The sequence below is a fragment of the Amblyomma americanum genome, chromosome 10 (assembly GCF_052857255.1).
Source record: "Amblyomma americanum isolate KBUSLIRL-KWMA chromosome 10, ASM5285725v1, whole genome shotgun sequence".
NCBI classification, from domain to species: Eukaryota; Metazoa; Arthropoda; class Arachnida; order Ixodida; family Ixodidae; genus Amblyomma; species Amblyomma americanum.
The window spans coordinates 115,330,885-115,340,303 of NC_135506.1; positions in this window are offsets into that span (position 1 = coordinate 115,330,885).

Sequence of the window (9,419 nt, forward strand, 5' to 3'; positions counted from 1 at the left end):
TCCGGAGTTCCCGGGTTCGAACCCGACCACGGCGGCTGCGTTTTTATGGACGAAAAACGCTAAGGCGCCCGTGTGCTGTGCGATGTCAGTGCACGTTAAAGATCCCCAGGTGGTCGAAATTATTCCGGAGCCCTCCACTACGGCACCTCCTTCTTCCTTTCTTCTTTCACTCCCTCCCTTGTCCCTTCCCTTACGGCGCGGTTCAGGTGTCCCCCGATATATGAGACAGATACTGCGCCATTTCCTTTCCCCCAAAACCAATTATTATTATTATTATTATTATTATTATTATTATTATTATTATTATTATTATTATCCTCCGGAACAGTCAAAGTCATTTGAATCCACATCGAACATTCTGCGTCGAACGGGTGGCCCTCAAATTTAATGCAAATGGCGGTACCAGGGGTGGGGGGCTCTACATACGTAGAGAAAGCAGACGCCTTTACCCCCACCTACACCCAGAGCTTACCAGGGCATAAGCCACGGCTCTTTGATCAGCTCAGACAAGAAGTGTTATGCACCCATATCGATTAGCCTTAATTACGAATGGTGAAGTTAATCCTGTCTGAAATTTGTGACAAAAACCTTAACGCAGATGATGACCATAGTCTCTGGCGATGCGAGAAAAATCCTCCCCTCCACCCCCCCCCCCCCCCCAAAAAAAAATACTCCTGCTATATTCCTCAGCTGACAGCTGGGAGAAGATTATACACAACGAAAACAAGGAAGTACAAGCTAACATCGCAGATTGGATCCTCGAGGTCACCACTTCATTGAGGTCACGTGGAGCGAAAGTGGCCTAAAGACGACAAAAAAGGCCTAATAAAGTTTATTACTCCTCCTTTCCTGCGGAAATATGTTAAATGCGTTATTATATGGAAAATATAATACATAGAGCGACGTTTACACGTCAACGCGATGAAGAGCCACTAAGCGCCATCGGGTAACTTCTTTTGTGCCAGCAGAACAGAAAGTTTTCATGCAGTACTTAGATGATGGCAAAACCATTGCAGCGCAGCTCTTGTATACAAATACGCGGTGTTTGTAATGAAGTATTCATGAGAACACATGAGTAACGGGCATATTTCAAGCGCAAGAAGCAGTGCTCATGACTGTCTATGTAACTGCGGGCCTTATTACGGCATGCACCTAGTGGAGGGTGCTATAGTAATTTCAATTGATTTGCTTTTCATTCTTATTCTAATCGCACTTCGTCATTGCGCGATCCCATTATAAGAATCAAATACAATTGAACGCAAGCATTGTGCCCAAAGCGGCCTTACATTTATTTCCATACCTTCCGTCCATTTCTTGCGAAGAAACTGAGAGCATAAGGCGCGGCTCAGTTCCAAGATTCTTGGGCGTCAAATGTAATTGTGAGGCGATTGTGAAATATTGTAAAGTAGCCTTACGCAAATATTGAAGTTAATGATCCATTCTTCGATTCGCAGCACAACCTGTCTTTCAAACTTTGTACATCGCTTACGCAGAGTAGTTAAGACTGCCTTACAAAACCAGTGGGGAATGATTTTCAGGATAGCAGAAACGTTAATAGCAAAAAAATGCAAGCCTGCTGAGGAGAGATCTGCGAATATACTGATTGTTAGAGTGTTTCTTAAAATATATATAAAAAAAGCGTTCATCAAAAAATTCCCAATGAGAAATGCACTTGTCCTGAATTTCTGGGTATGAATGTCTCCGGGAAAACAGCGTGCAGAAAAATGATGCTTCATTGTTCTCGCTTTCCGCCTGTGCACACGATAAGAAATCGTCACTCCTATTTGAAACTACGCGTAGATATTAAACTTTATTACCACACAAAAGCTGATAAGGATACAACTTTAAAAGCTACAATATTCCACAATGACTGGAAACTTTTCTATCTTGTTTTCAGTGAAGCATTGGAGAGAATTGACAATCCCTGGGTCTTGCTTACTCGACCATATAGTTTCGTCATTCAACCTTTGAACAAGTCTTCATCCCCAGTGTCACTTCAAATTATTTCCAAACAGCGCGTCAACCACCTTGCGCTCCCTTTTACAACGGCCATCTAATTTCAAACGACAGACAGCTGCTTTTTCTTATTTGTTGCTAATTTCTTTTAGCGCATTGAGAAAAGATTTTGTTTGGCTCGCGCGAGTTGCCACCTTCACAAAACGAGCGCGATTTCGCCGGGAAGTTATAAAGCGAGCGCGATTCTACCTAGGCTGGCTCTGGGATCTGTCCTCCGTAACGTAACTTTACTCCACCAGTTCAGCCTTTCCTGAGCCGCCGCGTTGGCTCAGTGGTTATGGCGCTCGGCTCCGGAGCCCTGCACTACGACGTTTCTCATAGCCTGAGTCACTTTGTGACGTTAAATCCCCATGAATCAAACCAAACCAAACCAGTTCTCCCTATCCCTCTATGTTGTGAATGTGGAAAATTTTCTATATATTCAATAATTCTCTTTTGATGGACACTGATAATCCTGTTTTTATTGTAGTGGAGGCCGAGGCTAACCTGAAATAGTTGTTGTATGTGAACTGTCGGGCAAGCTATACATCAACCTTAGAGAGAGAGAGAGAGAGAAGTTTAATAAACAAAAGGCAAAGAGGTTGCCCGGAAGGTAGATATCTGGCCTGCTACTCTGAAGTGGGGAGGGGGAAAAGGAAAAGAAAGTGGGTCGTGATGGGTGGCGATCCCTCTTGCACGGCTAGTTGGTGCAACATTGTGCGACAAAAGCAAAAACAGCGCTAATTTTACACAAACCACACAGAAAGCCTCAGTAAAGCAATAAACCAAACCTATCACTTTTAGGCGCTAGTGTTAGAGCCCGTGATATAGCGGCAGCGCGAGCTATGACAAAGGACGTGTTAACAGCGATCGATCTTGGAAATATCTCGATAATGTGCTAACTTAAACAGAGGGGTTGAACTGCGAACAGAATACGGGACAGCGAGGGAGCATACACAAACGAAGCGCTCTGTTCGTTTGTGGCTCCTCGCTGTCCCGTCCATGTGTTGCTGTGTTATCACTTCGTCGCTGTGCACCAAGAGGCAAAAATTTCCACTTTGTTAAAGAGAGCGTTATCATCTCGTTTGCTCAAAAATTCTGCGGAATGTGCGTCTAAACCTATTTTCTTCTGGGGTCAGGCCTACTGACGGTGATCCCAACTAGGTGCTTCAACATAAACCGTAAACCCCTTGAAATAAATGGTTGCAGCGCTTTAACGTCAGAACTGTTGTTTGTCAAGTGAATACGTTTTCGTTTTTCAGTCCAGAATTTCGATTTGATCTTGATGTGATCTTGGTGAAGATAGAAAACCCCTTTCTTGTTATCTCGGGCTCCAGATGATCTCGCGGCTTTTAAAACGTGTAGAAATCGGGTAACCTGATTTCGGCGTCTTGCCAAAAATGACTTCATGAACAAAATTTTGGCTCCAATACAATAAAAAAAGAAGTGACTTCGTGTGAAACCACATTAACAACATTTTAAACCCTTAAAAAGACGCACAAAACTGTATTATGATTACTCTAGGCAGTGAGCCATTATATAGAAAAAATATGGCTGTTTTAGCGAGTAGTCTGCTTCTGTGGGGGCAGTACTCGTGATAATCGTTTCTGAGTTTCATCCCCTAAATGTGCGTATCTTTCGCCAGCAGGTAAGTATAAAATTCAAAGTTGCTTCACAACCCTTCGCAATAGCAAGTCCCGTGATGTTGATGATTTTCACATACCCTTTAAATATTTTATTCATCCAATCAGCCCCGTATTAGAAAACATATTAAACATTTGCCTTGAGAAAGGAGTACTTTCGAAGCACGTGCAGATAGCGAGAGTACCGATTATTCATAAATGGGGCGACAGAAATGACTGCAAATTGTCGCCCCATGTCCATTCTTTGTCTAATCATATCCTTAGAAAAGCTAACATTTCTACGAATCTCGGAATTTTTAAATAACGCAGCCTAATAACGCCATGCCAGCATTGTTTCATTTAATTTAGATCGTCAGAGAGCGCCTTCCTTTTAGATAAAAAAATTCAGTATCATTTGCAAACAGAGACCTTATTATGGGCATATTTATACACCTATAGAAAGACAAACTCCACATCTATGGTTTCCGGGGCGTTCTTCTTCAAGCCGTATCTTACTTATTCTACCGTAGTCAGCAGGTATAGATAGAGTTTTTCGATGTCAAATCTGCACTAGAAGGTATCCCTCAAGTCAGCATTTTGGGTCCACTGTTGTTTAACTTATACATAAATGATATTATTAGTCTAGACAAGAAATGCACATTTATAACATATGACGAGAACACCCGACTATTTTTTTAGTGTACTGATTTCGTTGCGCAAGCGAATCAGTGTTTGCTTTCTCTTTATGAATGGAAAGCGATTATTCTAAAGTAATCAATACTAATAAAAGCAAAGCAGCACTTTTACGGCGCCAATATGCTTTCTAAACTCCCGAACTTTTCGCTCTGTCTGGGTTCAACGAAGATTGAACTTGTTTCTGAAGTTAACAGCCTGAGACTATACTTCAATGAGCTTTTGTTTTAAAATAAACGCATAGAGTCTACGGTGAACAATAACTAAGGTCGTCGTTATTTTATTCTATTTTTTTTCCCCATAATGTGTGAAGAAAATTATTTACAAAACTTTATACTCTTCCATCCCAGGTTAATTTTTTTTGCTCGAGGAAAGACTACCTTTTCAACAATTCATCATCGTCATCATCATCCCGACTATGCCCACTTCATGCAAAGGCCTCTCCCAAACCTCTCCAATTAACCTTGTCCTTTGCGAGCTGCGCACATCGTACGCCCACAAACTTCTTAATTTCAGTCGCCCACTCAACCTCCTTCTAAGCGTAGCCCCCTGCTACGCTTGCATTTTTTTGAAATCCACTCTGTTACCCTCTAGGACCAGCGGTTATCTTGCCTTCGCATTGCATGCCCTGCCCAAGTCCATTTCTTCCTCTTGATTTCGACCTGGATGTCATTGAACCGCGTTTGTTCCCTCAACCGCCCTGCCCGCTTAATTCCGGTCTCTTAACGTTGCACATATTGTTATGTGGCAACCAGTCTAAGAATGAGGCGCGATAAACGATGGGTGGTGAGATTATTTTAATGGCGGCTGGCCTGGCGTGAGCGCTGTCCCGCGCCACTGCCAGCTTCGTGACAATATGCTTTTCCTTTTCAGGTCTAGCTGCGCTGTCCTTAACTAAAGCTGAACCCTTTTCGTTAGCCTCCCCGTTTTGCTCTACAGGTGAGTACTGGTAAGATTCAGCGGTTCTACACTTTTATCTTGTGGGATATTGGTAAAATGCCATTCTTGATCTGAGAGATCAAGGCATATGCGCTCCACCTCATTTTTATTCTAGTTACTTCCCTCTTATGATCCGGATCAGTTGTCACTACCTACCCTAAGCAGACGTATTTCCTTGCCACTTCCAACACGCCGATACCAATTGTGAGCTGCTGTTTCCTTGCGAGCTGGTTGAACATTATTTTGGTTTTCAACTTAATTTTAGACCCACCGTTCTGCTCTGCTTCCCTAACTCATTGATCATGATTTGCAGTTCACCTCCTCAGTGACTCAGCAAGCCAATGTCATCAGTGAATCGCAGATTATTTAGGTATTCTCTATTTACTCATATTCCCGACTGCTCCCAACTCATGCCTCGAAATACCTCCTACAAGCGGTGAATAGCACTGGCGAGACTGCAAGTAAGCTGCCGCCAGCGGCAGTGGACTAGTGACCTCGACCATCCGGCTCTTGCGATTTGATCTATTCTAAATAAAAGTTTGCTCTCTCTCTCTCTGCTTGGTATCCTTCATTATTAGAACTTTATTCCTGATTTTATGGACGACTATGTTATAGCTGTGCAGTCACAGATATCTTCTAGTATTTTCACATAAGACTTGTGAAAATACTACATACTGAGCGCTCAGAATAATAGTCAGTTTCCCGTCACGCTCCTATGGTAACTATTTTTCGAACACTGAATGCGATTCCAATGCCGCAACTTTATAAACATGCTTTATTGAGGTGCTACAGGGCACCCGCTGACACAAGACAGTCGCTGAAGAATGTATTAACAGTTTCAGCATCGCCGGACAGCTGTACGGTAAGTACGATAACGCGTCGCAGTTGCGACCGTTGCCAGGTTTGTTTAAGTAATACTCTTGTTTGGGCGAGTTGGTTTATCTTTGAGAGGTTAGGAACTTGCTCAAGAAGTCATGTTTGCCGTGCGGTAGAAGTTACCTAGTTAGTGTTTAGCGTACGGTGGGTGCTAAATATGTCCAATATTCTAGGTGAATAGCAGCAGATAATGGCGTTCGTGGCCATTTGAGATCGTGACGAAGAAATAACAATACAGTGATCATGCAGTTCATATCAGCGACGAGCGTTCGGAAATTTTATTTTTCACAATGACACAATGTTGGCGAGCGTCACAGCTATCGCCTGCCAGGAATACGCCAGGTATTCCTGCTCCTGGGGCAGTGCCTATTGCATGGTCGTCCCACTGGCGTAACGCGATAGCATCTTGCCGTGTTGCTAAGATGGTTTGAGGGGCACTTACGCTCCGCCTTAAGGATATGATGCGATAGCGTTAATGAGTTCATGCCCTTATATGCGGAATTGGTCAATCTCAACGTTCCGTTCATAATTCCCTGGGAGTACTCAAAACATTCCTTCCGCAATGGTGGTGCCCTGCGATGGAATGCGCTGCCACCGGTAAGGCTTATGCGACCCACTTTGCTCTTCCCGAGCAACCTCACGCGATCTATCATTAATCTAACAGCCACCTGCCACGGTGGTAATTTTGTTCACAGTCCGGTGGGCAGGTTGCGGTGACGCCACAAGATCACGTGACCTTGGTGGCCCACATACAATAAGGACAAAGTTTCGAGACTGCTTTATTTTCTTCTCTAGAAATGATTCTTCAAAACGAATGTTGGTGCGTATGTGCAGCGCCATATTTTCGGGCTAACCTGAGCTATTATGTTAATTGATGTGGAAGCCGCTAGATGGCCCTAAATGTAGAAAAATACGTTGTCAGTAGTCATCTGCGCATTCTACTGTGAGTGAATGTGGACAGATGGACGTCAACCTCGAACAGCGTGTAAACTTAAAATTCTGTGTGAAGCTTGGCAAGACAGCCACACAGGCGTATGAGCTCCTTCGTGACGCTTACGGCAATCAGACAATACCGCGGACGCGAGTTTTAGAGTGGCACAAGAGGTTAATTACGGGGAGAACGTCGATAGAAGACTGCACAAGGCAGGGTCCCCTTCAACCACACGGAATGAAAACAGCGTGGCTCGGATCAGGGAAATCGTACAGCTAGACCGCACCATTACAGTCCGCATTTTATCAGATGCTCTCGACATTAGTAAGACAACATGCCACCAAATATTGCGTGAGAAGTTGGGGAAACGAAAGCTGAATGCCAAAGTTGTGCCGCACTCCCTCACACAGGACCAGAAGGACACGCGGGCATCAGTGAGCGCTTATTTGTTGTCCGAGGCAGAGAAGGATGCTGACAGTTTTTTTTTTCGATGCCGGAGGTGTCACACACCACGAGTCCTTCCCACAAGGGCAGACGGTGAATCAGCAGTTTTATATCCGCGTGCTCCAACACATGCGTGATGCACTGCGACGCCGTCGCCCTGTCTTATGGGCATCTGGACAATGGAGCCACGATAACAATGGAGCCACGATAACACAAGGCCGCACACTGCTCTCAGCGTGACAAAACTTCTCGCCAAGCGCAGCATTACTGTACTCCCCCTTCCGCCATACTCGCCTGACCTCTCCCCATGAGATTTTTTTCCTGTTTCCTCGTGTGAATTGAGCCCTAAAAGGTCGCTGTATGGACAGCGTGGAGGCCATTTAAGACGCCACGACAAAGGAGCTGATATCCCTGCCAAAAGAAGCGTTTTCCAACTGCAATACTTCAAGAAGCGTTGGAAGCTGTTTATAGACTGCAAGTGAAACTATTTCGAAGGGATGCTGCACAAATGATTTCAATGTTAAACGAATTTTTAATGGATTCAGTCTCGGAACGTTACGGGCAAAGGTGTAGGTTGCTTCTGCAGGGGGTGGGCATCTGGCCGACCCTATGCCACCCTATTTTTTGGTCACAGCGCGGACAACGCCGACGCCAGATTTTGTGCGTAACGGGGCCTTTAACGCTATCTCGTTAGAAAATTACGGGAACGCTTAATTATGCGATGATCATGCTTTAGTGTTAGGCCTTCTTGCATTTAATTGCTTATACTTCTTTATCTTTTGATGCAAAGTCATCAATTTGCAATTTTATTTTGTGGTTTCTTTCCACAGCAGGCATCTCCGGTCTCACCCTTCTTTCCCCTACAAATTGCGAGGCAGACTTTCCTCTCTAGACACGGCCACCTGCAAACCGCGGCAGGGAAAGGCAGGAAGCAATCCCGCCTATCCCGTGGCAGGTGACAAATGTACACAACACTACGGCGGACGCCGACTTTTCTTAAGGATATGGCTTCTAATGCCAACGCATTAAAATGAGGTAGCTGGTGTTAAGCAGCCTAGAATGTAGGCAGCATTGCAATGGGTGTAATGGACAGAGAAAACAGAGGGCGAGCCGAGTTTTATGCCCAGCCGATGCAAGGAAGATAACATTGGAAGGCTAGCACCGGTACAATCTGGTAAAACAGCGCACATTCGGGACAAAAAAAAATACCAAACATGCGTATGGAATGGTCGCTGAAAAAAAAAAAAACGTATCACAACCACCGCCTTTTTTTGTACTCCAGAAATCGGAGATGCCTACATAACATAAAAATATAGCATAACGGTTGTATTGCTTGACAAATCGGGCATTTTTCGTCGGGATTCCTGTGATTGTGTTATGTAATAATAGATGATGTCTTAGCTTGTTCTTTGTTTTCGCAGCTGTCATTAGCATTTACAGCATAACGGTCATTCGGGCAATATTCTAGCAGTAGGAAAAATCAGCAGTAATTTTTATAACAGCAAATACTGCAGTTCTGCCTACAAAGAAAAAAGTTTGTGCAAGAGTGCTTGAATGAATAGGGTGAGAAGTACAACGAAGAAACACATTGCAAGTTTCCCTCCAGGTGCCTTCAGGGTTGAGCAGGGGCGTTTTTTTCGCCACACTCTCCGTCATATGATGCAATCCTACGACTGCGATAAGGCTCAGTCTGTTTCGAACCCCTTCGCAGTGCCAAACGAAAGCGCACCACAACCGACGCAGCACCAGGTTCGCATGAGCCTGACTGGTGACCATCGGCACCGACGCCACTCAGTGATTACAGCGGCGATGATCTCGCTTCCTGCATGGCCAGTGAAGTTGCACCGTGTAGGATCTGTGATATGACGCTTCTTTATCTTTTCGGCTAGCACGAACAAAGAAACGAAGAGCTTTTACAG